At 32.8% G+C, this 14,301-nt stretch overlaps 11 non-coding genes across 11 annotated transcripts; 5 read left to right on the top strand and 6 right to left on the bottom strand.

Moving 5' to 3' along the window:
* Positions 1-428: 428 nt before the first annotated feature.
* On the bottom strand, positions 429-501 carry Trnai-aau (transfer RNA isoleucine (anticodon AAU)). Its single transcript has one exon. It is a non-coding gene; the product is annotated as a tRNA-Ile (tRNA).
* A 305-nt stretch (positions 502-806) lies between these two features.
* Positions 807-879, top strand: Trnaa-agc (transfer RNA alanine (anticodon AGC)). The gene has a single exon. It is a non-coding gene; the product is annotated as a tRNA-Ala (tRNA).
* An 878-nt stretch (positions 880-1,757) lies between these two features.
* Positions 1,758-1,831, bottom strand: Trnai-aau (transfer RNA isoleucine (anticodon AAU)). The gene has a single exon. It is a non-coding gene; the product is annotated as a tRNA-Ile (tRNA).
* Positions 1,832-5,167: 3,336 nt separating this feature from the next.
* On the bottom strand, positions 5,168-5,241 carry Trnai-aau (transfer RNA isoleucine (anticodon AAU)). Its single transcript has one exon. It is a non-coding gene; the product is annotated as a tRNA-Ile (tRNA).
* Positions 5,242-5,546: 305 nt separating this feature from the next.
* Positions 5,547-5,619, top strand: Trnaa-agc (transfer RNA alanine (anticodon AGC)). The gene has a single exon. It is a non-coding gene; the product is annotated as a tRNA-Ala (tRNA).
* An 881-nt stretch (positions 5,620-6,500) lies between these two features.
* Trnai-aau (transfer RNA isoleucine (anticodon AAU)) lies at positions 6,501-6,574 on the bottom strand. The gene has a single exon. It is a non-coding gene; the product is annotated as a tRNA-Ile (tRNA).
* A 305-nt stretch (positions 6,575-6,879) lies between these two features.
* Trnaa-agc (transfer RNA alanine (anticodon AGC)) lies at positions 6,880-6,952 on the top strand. Its single transcript has one exon. It is a non-coding gene; the product is annotated as a tRNA-Ala (tRNA).
* Positions 6,953-7,831: 879 nt separating this feature from the next.
* On the bottom strand, positions 7,832-7,905 carry Trnai-aau (transfer RNA isoleucine (anticodon AAU)). The gene has a single exon. It is a non-coding gene; the product is annotated as a tRNA-Ile (tRNA).
* Positions 7,906-8,210: 305 nt separating this feature from the next.
* Positions 8,211-8,283, top strand: Trnaa-agc (transfer RNA alanine (anticodon AGC)). Its single transcript has one exon. It is a non-coding gene; the product is annotated as a tRNA-Ala (tRNA).
* An 874-nt stretch (positions 8,284-9,157) lies between these two features.
* On the bottom strand, positions 9,158-9,231 carry Trnai-aau (transfer RNA isoleucine (anticodon AAU)). Its single transcript has one exon. It is a non-coding gene; the product is annotated as a tRNA-Ile (tRNA).
* Positions 9,232-9,538: 307 nt separating this feature from the next.
* On the top strand, positions 9,539-9,611 carry Trnaa-agc (transfer RNA alanine (anticodon AGC)). The gene has a single exon. It is a non-coding gene; the product is annotated as a tRNA-Ala (tRNA).
* Positions 9,612-14,301: the final 4,690 nt, after the last annotated feature.

Raw genomic sequence — 14,301 nt, 5'->3', positions numbered from 1 at the left:
ACAGTACAAGAATATAATTTTAATGGTGATAAACAATGAAACGGCGATTCACTGGTGAACATTGTGATAGCATGAAGATTTTCATAATTGAACATTGACAAATTAGACATATAGGATGAAATGATGTGAAAACATGTTTGTGCATCTTGAATAATTAATTCTACCCATTTAGAGTTTTTCATTATCTACTTGTGTATATAATAATTTCTGCGAACAGTCGAAATTGTAAATGTCAATGTGGCAAAATAGCAAAGCCCCGTTTGAAATATAAAGACGAAGATTTGACAAACAATAAGATAGATATCGTGTTAAAGTGCTAACAATATACGCTGCAATAATGTTTCATTTGAAACAAATTTGGTAAAATAAAATGGAACTAAACGTGATTCTGAACAAGTCTAGAGTAAAAAAAAAAATACGTAAGGAAATGGCCAGTGTGGGGGTCGAACCCACGACATTCGCGTTATTAGCACGACGCTCTAACCGACTGAGCAACCGGCCTCCATATCAACTGTGCTATGATGCAAGCACCAGTATTTCCTTTCAATACACTATTCAGTATGTAATATATGTGTACCTGGATTCGAAAGAAGTTTCTGTTTTCTAAATATATGTACATTGTACATTACATCAATGACAACGATAAGATTTAGAATAAGCTTATCATTTTGCTTGCGTTCAGTGCATTCCTTCAGCGATCACAACGTTCTGGTGGTGAACGGACTAGCAAAGGTAGTTTTAGTATGTTGCCGCTAGGCTATGTACTCCGATGGTCTAATCTCATCTTTCGGTCTTACACTATGCACGGGGAATTAGCTCAAGTGGTAGAGCGCTCGCTTAGCATGTGAGAGGTACCGGGATCGATACCCGGATTCTCCAAATTTTTATTTTTAACGCAATTTATAACGCTCCTCTTTCGTTTCTCTCCATGAACTTTGAATACTTGAAATTGTATATGGATGACTACACATCAATTATAAACTATGACATTTCAGTCTTGCAAATACATGTACTTGTATTCATTTGCATATTATTTCATACTTTTATATCCAAAGGGTATTGATTACAACAAGCAATGTTTTTTTTTTTAATTTAGGAAAGTGTGACTATGTCCAACCGAATATTTGAAATAAAACATTTAAAGTAGAAAAGCAGCACCTTGATTTACACCATCATCTACTCTTTAGTAATATGAAACAATATTATTCAAATAAACAGTCCCAAGAAATCGTGATCCTCTAAAGATATATCAATCCGCCCCGACGCTGGAACTTTATTAAGAAATAACAACCCATTGCTTGATCTTTTTTTTAATTTTAAATCTGCAAACAGTACAAGAATATAATTTTAATGGTGATAAACAATGAAACGGCGATTCACTGGTGAACATTGTGATAGCATGAAGATTTTCATAATTGAACATTGACAAATTAGACATATAGGATGAAATGATGTGAAAACATGTTTGTGCATCTTGAATAATTAATTCTACCCATTTAGAGTTTTTCATTATCTACTTGTGTATATAATAATTTCTGCGAACAGTCGAAATTGTAAATGTCAATGTGGCAAAATAGCAAAGCCCCGTTTGAGCTATATAAAGACGGAGATTTGACAAACAATAAGATAGATATCGTGTTAAAGTGCTAACAATATACGCTGCAATAATGTTTCATTTGAAACAAATTTGGTAAAATAAAATGGAACTAAACGTGATTCTGAACAAGTCTAGAGTAAAAAAAAAATACGTAAGGAAATGGCCAGTGTGGGGGTCGAACCCACGACATTCGCGTTATTAGCACGACGCTCTAACCGACTGAGCTAACCGGCCTCCATATCAACTGTGCTATGATGCAAGCACCAGTATTTCCTTTCAATACACTATTCAGTATGTAATATATGTGTACCTGGATTCGAAAGAAGTTTCTGTTTTCTAAATATATGTTACATTGTACATTACATCAATGACAACGATAAGATTTAGAATAAGCTTATCAAGCAATATACTTTTTGAACAACTGATATTTCTTTGCCGTTTGATAATAATGTCTAACATAATCAAAGTATTTTCTAATTGTATACTTAAAGAAAGTTTTCAAATTCAATTTTGACATATCACTAACTACTAAATTGCGCCTTTTAAATATGCAGAAACGAACTACTCCAAAAAAGAAGTTAATGAAATACGGATTAGTAAATTTGATCTTTCTTGTGAAACCCAGAAATACAAGACTTCCTAGAGAAATATCCGATAAGTAATTCTGATCAGCCTTTGAAAAAAGTTTCTTTGTTAATGTTTGGATATAAGCTAAAAACTCGGAAAGTTCTGAACAATCCAGAAACAAATGCTGTAAAGTTTCTGAATCAGTTTTACAAACTAGACATTGATCATTATTAACAGTGCCAATTTTCTTCAACTTTTCCATGGTAAATATAGTATTATGAACAATACGATAGTGAACATCAACAATATCACATGGTAAAAATGGCAAATACATTATTGCAAAGACTTGTGGTAGACTCATGCTATTAAAAACATTTGACCAATATTCAGTTGATTTTGGTCTTCTGAAAAATCGGCGAATAAAACACCCATATATATCTTTGGTAGTTTTTGGATAGAGCTGTACAGTAGTCCCATTACCATCCATATATTTAACGAAAGGTCTACAGTCAGTTCTTATATTGGTATGTTCATTGCTCAAAATAACATCTTTATATTTAGCAGGAATCGAGTCCATGATAATTTTATAATAATTTAAAATCATATCACTAGAAATATCAGGATTACTATCCTAATAACATCAAGTATTGCATTTGAGTGAAGGAACTTAGATACAACTTCTAAAGTCAAATGTTTAACCTTAACTATACCAGCTTTAGCGAAACATTCAATAAAAATAGGTTTGTCATTGTTCAAAAATATTGGGTTGAAAAACAACGGCTGTTCATACACAAAAAAGGTGTTCTCATTATAAAACACATCATTAACAGACTGAAAGATATACCAAGCCTTTAACATTTCGTGATAAACAATGGGTAAAGATCTAAGATACTTATTAGGAAACTTACAATAAATAACCTCAAAATCGAGACATAAATTCAAACTTTGTTAAAAAAATACTGACACCGTACATTTCCAGACTGCTCTGCAAGAAGTATCTAACCACCTTAAAAGAAATTTTAATCTAAACGCTTTAAGTTTTAATTCAATATCAGGTATATTCAAACCACCATCTTTTCTTTTGCCAATAATAGTATCATAAGCGACCAAATGCGCACTTTTATGCCACAAAAAATCAATACATAGTTTCTTAATTTCAGTAATAGCTGCAAGAGGTATTGTATGTGACGTTAGACAATACCAACATCTAGACATCAACAATGAATTAATTACAATAGCTCTCCCTTGTATAGTTAACTGTCTCTGGGACCACATTTTCAAAATATTTCTAATATTAGCAACTTTATTATCCCAATTCTTTTCGTTGCATAAACGTAAATCTATACCAACATACACACCAAGAACACAAATAACATTTTCGCATAATTTTATACGAAACTTATCAAGCTCATTTGGCGAAATATTACCTTGGCCAACACATAGAATTTCTGACTTATCTTTATTTATTTTGGCACCAGATCCCTTACTATAAGTTTCCAATAATTTGAAAACATGTTCAATACACATTTTATTTCCAAGTGTCAAAGTAGTATCGTCCGCGTGTTGATACACTTTAGATTCAAAATTTGTATTAGGAACCATGATACCATTAACATCTGGAGATTTCAAAATCATATTTCCCAAAGGTTCTGCCGCCAAAACATATAACATCGCAGAAATTGGACAGCCCTGCCGTACTGAGTTCCGAATGGATATAAATTTGGTAAGATTGCCATTGTATTTTACAGAACTAGAAATATTGGTGTAAAATATCTTAATCCAGTCAACAAAATTTCCACCAAAACCAAATTTTTCCAAAATTTTGAACAAATATGAATGACTTACACGATCAAAGGCCTTTTCTTGATCAATTTTTAAAATATACCCCTCACGATCTTCCTGTGTAGTAAGATCAATAATATCACGCACACAAAAAATAGTATCCGCGATATCACGCCCAACCACACAGCAAGACTGAAAATCAGAAATAATAGAAGGCAAAACAGACTTAAGCCGGTCTGACATAACCCGGGCTAAAATTTTATAATCTACGTTTAAAAGGCTAATAGGCCTCCAATTTTTCAACAAAGTTTTATCACCTCTCTTTTTATAAACCAGATTAATTACCCCTTGTTTCATACTTCTTGTCAATTCTTTATCTTCCCAGATACTTTGCACAATATGAGGAAAAATATATTTTAAATCATCAAAAAAATGGCAATAAAATTCAACAGTCAGACCATCTAAGCCTGGACTTTTAGACTTAGACATAGAAAACAAAACTTTGTGTATTTCATCAACAGTTACAGGCGAATCGCACTTGATTCTGTCATCATTAGATACCTTTTTGTCAATAAAAGTTAAAACATTTTCAATATCACATTCATCTGTTTCAATACAATTATACAATTGATTATAAAAACTAAATATTTCATGAGACATCTCTTCAGATGACGTTAAAACATTTCCATCTTTATCATGTAGACAATTTATGGCATTAGAGTTCTGCCTATACTTCTCCAATTTTAAAAAATAATTAGTATTTTTATCACCATCTACTGCCCATTTCGCTTTTGACCTCAAAACGGCCCCATTACACTTTTCTTTTTCAATTTTTTCTAAACTCTGTTTTAACTCATCATACTTATTACAATCAAATAATTTCCCATTGGCTATATCACAGGAAAAACTCTGTAATCTATTCTGGATCCTATAAAATTCACATTGAAACATCTTTTGTTTACTTCGGTCCTTACCATATACTTGAGAAAATCTAATAATTTCTGCGAACAGTCGAAATTGTAAATGTCAATGTGGCAAAATAGCAAAGCCCCGTTTGAAATATAAAGACGGAGATTTGACAAACAATAAGATAGATATCGTGTTAAAGTGCTAACAATATACGCTGCAATAATGTTTCATTTGAAACAAATTTGGTAAAATAAAATGGAACTAAACGTGATTCTGAACAAGTCTAGAGTAAAAAAAAAATACGTAAGGAAATGGCCAGTGTGGGGGTCGAACCCACGACATTCGCGTTATTAGCACGACGCTCTAACCGACTGAGCTAACCGGCCTCCATATCAACTGTGCTATGATGCAAGCACCAGTATTTCCTTTCAATACACTATTCAGTATGTAATATATGTGTACCTGGATTCGAAAGAAGTTTCTGTTTTCTAAATATATGTACATTGTACATTACATCAATGACAACGATAAGATTTAGAATAAGCTTATCATTTTGCTTGCGTTCAGTGCATTCCTTCAGCGATCACAACGTTCTGGTGGTGAACGGACTAGCAAAGGTAGTTTTAGTATGTTGCCGCTAGGCTATGTACTCCGATGGTCTAATCTCATCTTTCGGTCTTACACTATGCACGGGGAATTAGCTCAAGTGGTAGAGCGCTCGCTTAGCATGTGAGAGGTACCGGGATCGATACCCGGATTCTCCAAATTTTTATTTTTAACGCAATTTATAACGCTCCTCTTTCGTTTCTCTCCATGAACTTTGAATACTTGAAATTGTATATGGATGACTACACATCAATTATAAACTATGACATTTCAGTCTTGCAAATACATGTACTTGTATTCATTTGCATATTATTTCATACTTTTATATCCAAAGGGTATTGATTACAACAAGCAATGTTTTTTTTATTAATTTAGGAAAGTGTGCCTATGTCCAACCGAATATTTGAAATAAAACATTTAAAGTAGAAAAGCAGCACCTTGATTTACACCATCATCTACTCTTTAGTAATATGAAACAATATTATTCAAATAAACAGTCCCAAGAAATCGTGATCCTCTAAAGATATATCAATCCGCCCCGACGCTGGAACTTTATTAAGAAATAACAACCCATTGCTTGATCTTTTTTTTAAATTTTAAATCTGCAAACAGTACAAGAATATAATTTTAATGGTGATAAACAATGAAACGGCGATTCACTGGTGAACATTGTGATAGCATGAAGATTTTCATAATTGAACATTGACAAATTAGACATATAGGATGAAATGATGTGAAAACATGTTTGTGCATCTTGAATAATTAATTCTACCCCATTTAGAGTTTTTTCATTATCTACTTGTGTATATAATAATTTCTGCGAACAGTCGAAATTGTAAATGTCAATGTGGCAAAATAGCAAAGCCCCGTTTGAGCTATATAAAGACGGAGATTTGACAAACAATAAGATAGATATCGTGTTAAAGTGCTAACAATATACGCTGCAATAATGTTTCATTTGAAACAAATTTGGTAAAATAAAATGGAACTAAACGTGATTCTGAACAAGTCTAGAGTAAAAAAAAAATACGTAAGGAAATGGCCAGTGTGGGGGTCGAACCCACGACATTCGCGTTATTAGCACGACGCTCTAACCGACTGAGCTAACCGGCCTCCATATCAACTGTGCTATGATGCAAGCACCAGTATTTCCTTTCAATACACTATTCAGTATGTAATATATGTGTACCTGGATTCGAAAGAAGTTTCTGTTTTCTAAATATATGTACATTGTACATTACATCAATGACAACGATAAGATTTAGAATAAGCTTATCATTTTGCTTGCGTTCAGTGCATTCCTTCAGCGATCACAACGTTCTGGTGGTGAACGGACTAGCAAAGGTAGTTTTAGTATGTTGCCGCTAGGCTATGTACTCCGATGGTCTAATCTCATCTTTCGGTCTTACACTATGCACGGGGAATTAGCTCAAGTGGTAGAGCGCTCGCTTAGCATGTGAGAGGTACCGGGATCGATACCCGGATTCTCCAAATTTTTATTTTTAACGCAATTTATAACGCTCCTCTTTCGTTTCTCTCCATGAACTTTGAATACTTGAAATTGTATATGGATGACTACACATCAATTATAAACTATGACATTTCAGTCTTGCAAATACATGTACTTGTATTCATTTGCATATTATTTCATACTTTTATATCCAAAGGGTATTGATTACAACAAGCAATGTTTTTTTTATTAATTTAGGAAAGTGTGCCTATGTCCAACCGAATATTTGAAATAAAACATTTAAAGTAGAAAAGCAGCACCTTGATTTACACCATCATCTACTCTTTAGTAATATGAAACAATATTATTCAAATAAACAGTCCCAAGAAATCGTGATCCTCTAAAGATATATCAATCCGCCCCGACGCTGGAACTTTATTAAGAAATAACAACCCATTGCTTGATCTTTTTTTTAAATTTTAAATCTGCAAACAGTACAAGAATATAATTTTAATGGTGATAAACAATGAAACGGCGATTCACTGGTGAACATTGTGATAGCATGAAGATTTTCATAATTGAACATTGACAAATTAGACATATAGGATGAAATGATGTGAAAACATGTTTGTGCATCTTGAATAATTAATTCTACCCATTTAGAGTTTTTCATTATCTACTTGTGTATATAATAATTTCTGCGAACAGTCGAAATTGTAAATGTCAATGTGGCAAAATAGCAAAGCCCCGTTTGAGCTATATAAAGACGGAGATTTGACAAACAATAAGATAGATATCGTGTTAAAGTGCTAACAATATACGCTGCAATAATGTTTCATTTGAAACAAATTTGGTAAAATAAAATGGAACTAAACGTGATTCTGAACAAGTCTAGAGTAAAAAAAAAATACGTAAGGAAATGGCCAGTGTGGGGGTCGAACCCACGACATTCGCGTTATTAGCACGACGCTCTAACCGACTGAGCTAACCGGCCTCCATATCAACTGTGCTATGATGCAAGCACCAGTATTTCCTTTCAATACACTATTCAGTATGTAATATATGTGTACCTGGATTCGAAAGAAGTTTCTGTTTTCTAAATATATGTACATTGTACATTACATCAATGACAACGATAAGATTTAGAATAAGCTTATCATTTTGCTTGCGTTCAGTGCATTCCTTCAGCGATCACAACGTTCTGGTGGTGAACGGACTAGCAAAGGTAGTTTTAGTATGTTGCCGCTAGGCTATGTACTCCGATGGTCTAATCTCATCTTTCGGTCTTACACTATGCACGGGGAATTAGCTCAAGTGGTAGAGCGCTCGCTTAGCATGTGAGAGGTACCGGGATCGATACCCGGATTCTCCAAATTTTTATTTTTAACGCAATTTATAACGCTCCTCTTTCGTTTCTCTCCATGAACTTTGAATACTTGAAATTGTATATGGATGACTACACATCAATTATAAACTATGACATTTCAGTCTTGCAAATACATGTACTTGTATTCATTTGCATATTATTTCATACTTTTATATCCAAAGGGTATTGATTACAACAAGCAATGTTTTTTTTATTAATTTAGGAAAGTGTGACTATGTCCAACCGAATATTTGAAATAAAACATTTAAAGTAGAAAAGCAGCACCTTGATTTACACCATCATCTACTCTTTAGTAATATGAAACAATATTATTCAAATAAACAGTCCCAAGAAATCGTGATCCTCTAAAGATATATCAATCCGCCCCGACGCTGGAACTTTATTAAGAAATAACAACCCATTGCTTGATCTTTTTTAATTTTAAATCTGCAAACAGTACAAGAATATAATTCTAATGGTGATAAACAATGAAACGGCGATTCACTGGTGAACATTGTGATAGCATGAAGATTTTCATAATTGAACATTGACAAATTAGACATATAGGATGAAATGATGTGAAAACATGTTTGTGCATCTTGAATAATTAATTCTACCCATTTAGAGTTTTTCATTATCTACTTGTGTATATAATAATTTCTGCGAACAGTCGAAATTGTAAATGTCAATGTGGCAAAATAGCAAAGCCCCGTTTGAAATATAAAGACGGAGATTTGACAAACAATAAGATAGATATCGTGTTAAAGTGCTAACAATATACGCTGCAATAATGTTTCATTTGAAACAAATTTGGTAAAATAAAATGGAACTAAACGTGATTCTGAACAAGTCTAGAGTAAAAAAAAAATACGTAAGGAAATGGCCAGTGTGGGGGTCGAACCCACGACATTCGCGTTATTAGCACGACGCTCTAACCGACTGAGCTAACCGGCCTCCATATCAACTGTGCTATGATGCAAGCACCAGTATTTCCTTTCAATACACTATTCAGTATGTAATATATGTGTACCTGGATTCGAAAAAGAAGTTTCTGTTTTCTAAATATATGTACATTGTACATTACATCAATGACAACGATAAGATTTAGAATAAGCTTATCATTTTGCTTGCGTTCAGTGCATTCCTTCAGCGATCACAACGTTCTGGTGGTGAACGGACTAGCAAAGGTAGTTTTAGTATGTTGCCGCTAGGCTATGTACTCCGATGGTCTAATCTCATCTTTCGGTCTTACACTATGCACGGGGAATTAGCTCAAGTGGTAGAGCGCTCGCTTAGCATGTGAGAGGTACCGGGATCGATACCCGGATTCTCCAAATTTTTATTTTTAACGCAATTTATAACGCTCCTCTTTCGTTTCTCTCCATGAACTTTGAATACTTGAAATTGTATATGGATGACTACACATCAATTATAAACTATGACATTTCAGTCTTGCAAATACATGTACTTGTATTCATTTGCATATTATTTCATACTTTTATATCCAAAGGGTATTGATTACAACAAGCAATGTTTTTTTTTTATTAATTTAGGAAAGTGTGACTATGTCCAACCGAATATTTGAAATAAAACATTTAAAGTAGAAAAGCAGCACCTTGATTTACACCATCATCTACTCTTTAGTAATATGAAACAATATTATTCAAATAAACAGTCCCAAGAAATCGTGATCCTCTAAAGATATATCAATCCGCCCCGACGCTGGAACTTTATTAAGAAATAACAACCCATTGCTTGATCTTTTTTAATTTTAAATCTGCAAACAGTACAAGAATATAATTCTAATGGTGATAAACAATGAAACGGCGATTCACTGGTGAACATTGTGATAGCATGAAGATTTTCATAATTGAACATTGACAAATTAGACATATAGGATGAAATGATGTGAAAACATGTTTGTGCATCTTGAATAATTAATTCTACCCATTTAGAGTTTTTCATTATCTACTTGTGTATATAATAATTTCTGCGAACAGTCGAAATTGTAAATGTCAATGTGGCAAAATAGCAAAGCCCCGTTTGAAATATAAAGACGGAGATTTGACAAACAATAAGATAGATATCGTGTTAAAGTGCTAACAATATACGCTGCAATAATGTTTCATTTGAAACAAATTTGGTAAAATAAAATGGAACTAAACGTGATTCTGAACAAGTCTAGAGTAAAAAAAAAATACGTAAGGAAATGGCCAGTGTGGGGGTCGAACCCACGACATTCGCGTTATTAGCACGACGCTCTTTTTTTTTATCTTTAAAAATAATCTTTTAATGTTCCCAGCAAATAGGACCCCCGGGGTTGGGGCCCCGAAGGCTCCTCACATTTCATTTAATATAAACATTTGAAATCAATATATCACAGACTTTATAACGCATACATTCAATTTCTTTTCATTTGCAATAATAATACAAAGACAATGAGTACAATAGTGTTAACTAGATATCTAAAACAAAGGAACTCAAATCATTAGAATTTAAAGAAATATCATCACCTTTTAACAATGCATTATCTGCAGCAATATACTTTTTGAACAACTGATATTTCTTTGCCATTTGATAATAATGTCTAATATAATCAAAATATTTTCTAAGTGTATACTTAAAGAAAGTTTTCAAATTCAACTTTGACATATCACTAACTACTAAGTTGCGCCTTTTAAATATACAGAAACGAACTACTCCAAAAAAGAAGTTAATGAAATACGGATTAGTGAATTTGATCTTTCTTGTGAAACCCAGAAGTACAAGACTTCCTAGAGAAATATCCGATAAGTAATTCTGATCAGCCTTTGAAAAAAGTTTCTTTGTTAATGTTTGGATATAGGCTAAAAAATCGGAAAGTTCTGAACAATCAAGAAACAAATGCTGTAAAGTTTCTGAATCAGTTTTACAAACTAGACATTGGTCATTATTAACTGTGCCAATTTTCTTCAACTTTTCCATGGTAAATATAGTATTATGAACAATACGATAGTGAACATCAACAATATCACATGGTAAAAATGGCAAATACATTATTGCAAAGACTTGTGGTAGACTCATGCTATTAAAAACATTTGACCAATATTCAGTTGATTTTGGTCTTCTGAAAAATCGACGAATGAAACACACATATATATCTTTGGTAGTTTTTGGATAGAGCTGTACAGTAGTCCCATTACCATCCATATATGTAACAAAAGGTATACAGTCAGTTCTTATATTGGTATGTACATTGCTCAAAATAACATCTTTATATTTAGCAGGAATAGAGTTCATGATAATTTTGTAATCATTTAAAATTATGTCACTAGAAATATCTGGATTACTATCCTTAATAACATCAACTATTGCATTTGAGTGAATGAACTTAGATACAACTTCTAAAGTCAAATGTTTAACCTTAACTATACCAGCTTTAGCGAAACATTCAATAAAAATAGGTTTGTCATTGTTCAAAAATATTGGGTTGAAAAACAACGGCTGTTCATACACAAAAAAGGTGTCCTCATTATAGAACACATCATTAACAGACTGAAAGATATACCAAGCCTTTAACATTTCGTGATAAACAATGGGTAAAGATCTAAGATACTTATTAGGAAACTTACAATAAATAACCTCAAAATCGAGATTTAAATTCAGAACTTTGTTAAAAAAATACTGACCCGTACATTTCCAGACTGCTCTGCAAGAAGTATCTAACCACCTTAAAAGAAATTTTAATCTAAACGCTTTAAGTTTTAATTCAATATCAGGTATATTCAAACCACCATCTTTTCTTTTGCCAATAATAGTATCATAAGCGACCAAATGCGCACTTTTATGCCACAAAAAATCAATACATAGTTTCTTAATTTCAGTAATAGCTGCAAGAGGTATTGTATGTGACGTTAGACAATACCAACATCTAGACATCAACAATGAATTAATTACAATAGCTCTCCCTTGTATAGTTAACTGTCTCTGGGACCACATTTTCAAAATATTTCTAATATTAGCAACTTTATTATCCCAATTCTTTTCGTTGCATAAACGTAAATCTATACCAACATACACACCAAGAACACAAATAACCTTTTCGCATAATTTTATACGAAACTTATCAAGCTCATTTGGCGAAATATTACCTTGGCCAACACATAGAATTTCTGACTTATCTTTATTAATTTTGGCACCAGATCCCTTACTATAAGTTTCCAATAATTTAAAAACATTTTCAATACACATTTTATTTCCAAGTGTCAAAGTAGTATCATCCGCATGTTGATACACTTTAGATTCAAAATTTGTATTAGGAACCGTGATACCATTAACATCTGGAGATTTCAAAATCATATTTCCCAAAGGTTCTGCCGCCAAAACATATAACATCGCAGAAATTGGACAGCCCTGCCGTACTGAGTTCCGGATGGATATAAATTTGGTAAGATTGCCATTATATTTTACAGAACTAGAAATATTGGTGTAAAATATCTTAATCCAGTCAACAAAATTTCCACCAAAACCAAATTTTTCCAAAACTTTGAACAAATACGAATGACTTACACGATCAAAGGCCTTTTCTTGATCAATTTTTAGAATATACCCCTCACGATCTTCCTGTGTAGTAAGATCAATAATATCACGCACACAAAAAATGGTATCCGCGATATCACGCCCAACAACACAGCAAGACTGAAAATCAGAAATAATAGAAGGCAAAACAGACTTAAGCCGCTCTGACATAACCCGGGCTAAAATTTTATAATCTACGTTTAAAAGGCTAATAGGCCTCCAATTTTTCAACAAAGTTTTATCACCTCTCTTTTTATAAACCAGATTAATAACCCCTTGTTTCATACTTCTTGTCAATTCTTTTTCTTCCCAGATACTTTGTACAATATGAGGAAAAATATATTTTAAATCATCAAAAAAATGGCAATAAAATTCAACAGTCAGACCATCTAAGCCTGGACTTTTAGACTTAGACATAGAAAACAAAACTTTGTGTATTTCATCAACAGTTACAGGCGAATCGCACTTGATTCTGTCATCTCATTAGATACCTTTTTGTCAATAAAAGTTAAAACATTTTCAATATCACATTCATCTGTTTCAATACAATTATACAATTGATTATAAAAACTAAATATTTCATGAGACATCTCTTCAGATGACGTTAAAAACATTTCCATCTTTATCATGTAGACAATTTATGGCATTAGAGTTCTGCCTATACTTCTCCAATTTTAAAAAATAACAGTATTTTTATCACCATCTACTGCCCATTTCGCTTTTGACCTCAAAACAGCCCCATTACACTTTTCTTTTTCAATTTTTTCTAAACTCTGTTTTAACTCATCATACTTATTACAATCAAATAATTTCCCATTGGCTATATCACAGGAAAAACTCTGTAATCTATTCTGGAATCCTATAAAATTCACACATCTTTTGTTTACTTCGGTCCTTACCATATACTTGAGAAAATCTCTTTATTTTATACTTCAAATTATCCCACCAAACCTTAGGCTCACTCATGTATAAAGGACACGTCTTGGCAGATTCAATTATAGACCTAATCTTAGTATTAAAATAATCATCTAACACAAAAAAACAGTTATTAAAAATCCAAATGCCTTTTCCCTTACTACCACAATCACATCGCCCATTAAACAGGTATACCCGCCAAGGGACACGCCCAAAATAACAAGACACCCCAAAATGGAAATTGTACACCTTGTCAAAAAAAATGTCAGTATATCAATAACAATATAGTCACATTCACACATCATAGCAAGTAAATGTGCAAACAACCGCAAGCGTACCCTTCAAACCGACAGCCACCAGACCTCAAGCAAAAACAATAAAACCAACTTTACACTAATGAATTAGAATATCAGAAAAGTCAAACACCTTTTGCAATGTAATACAAATATAAAACAAATACATCTGCCAAGCCACAAGTGACTTAAACTGAATAATAAACATATCAAACCAAAGGGTTTCCTTGCCATAGATACTTACTTGATAAAATTAAGA

Source organism: Argopecten irradians, chromosome 12, assembly GCF_041381155.1.
Source record: "Argopecten irradians isolate NY chromosome 12, Ai_NY, whole genome shotgun sequence".
NCBI lineage: Eukaryota > Metazoa > Mollusca > Bivalvia > Pectinida > Pectinidae > Argopecten > Argopecten irradians.
This window is presented reverse-complemented; position numbering and strand designations above follow the sequence as displayed.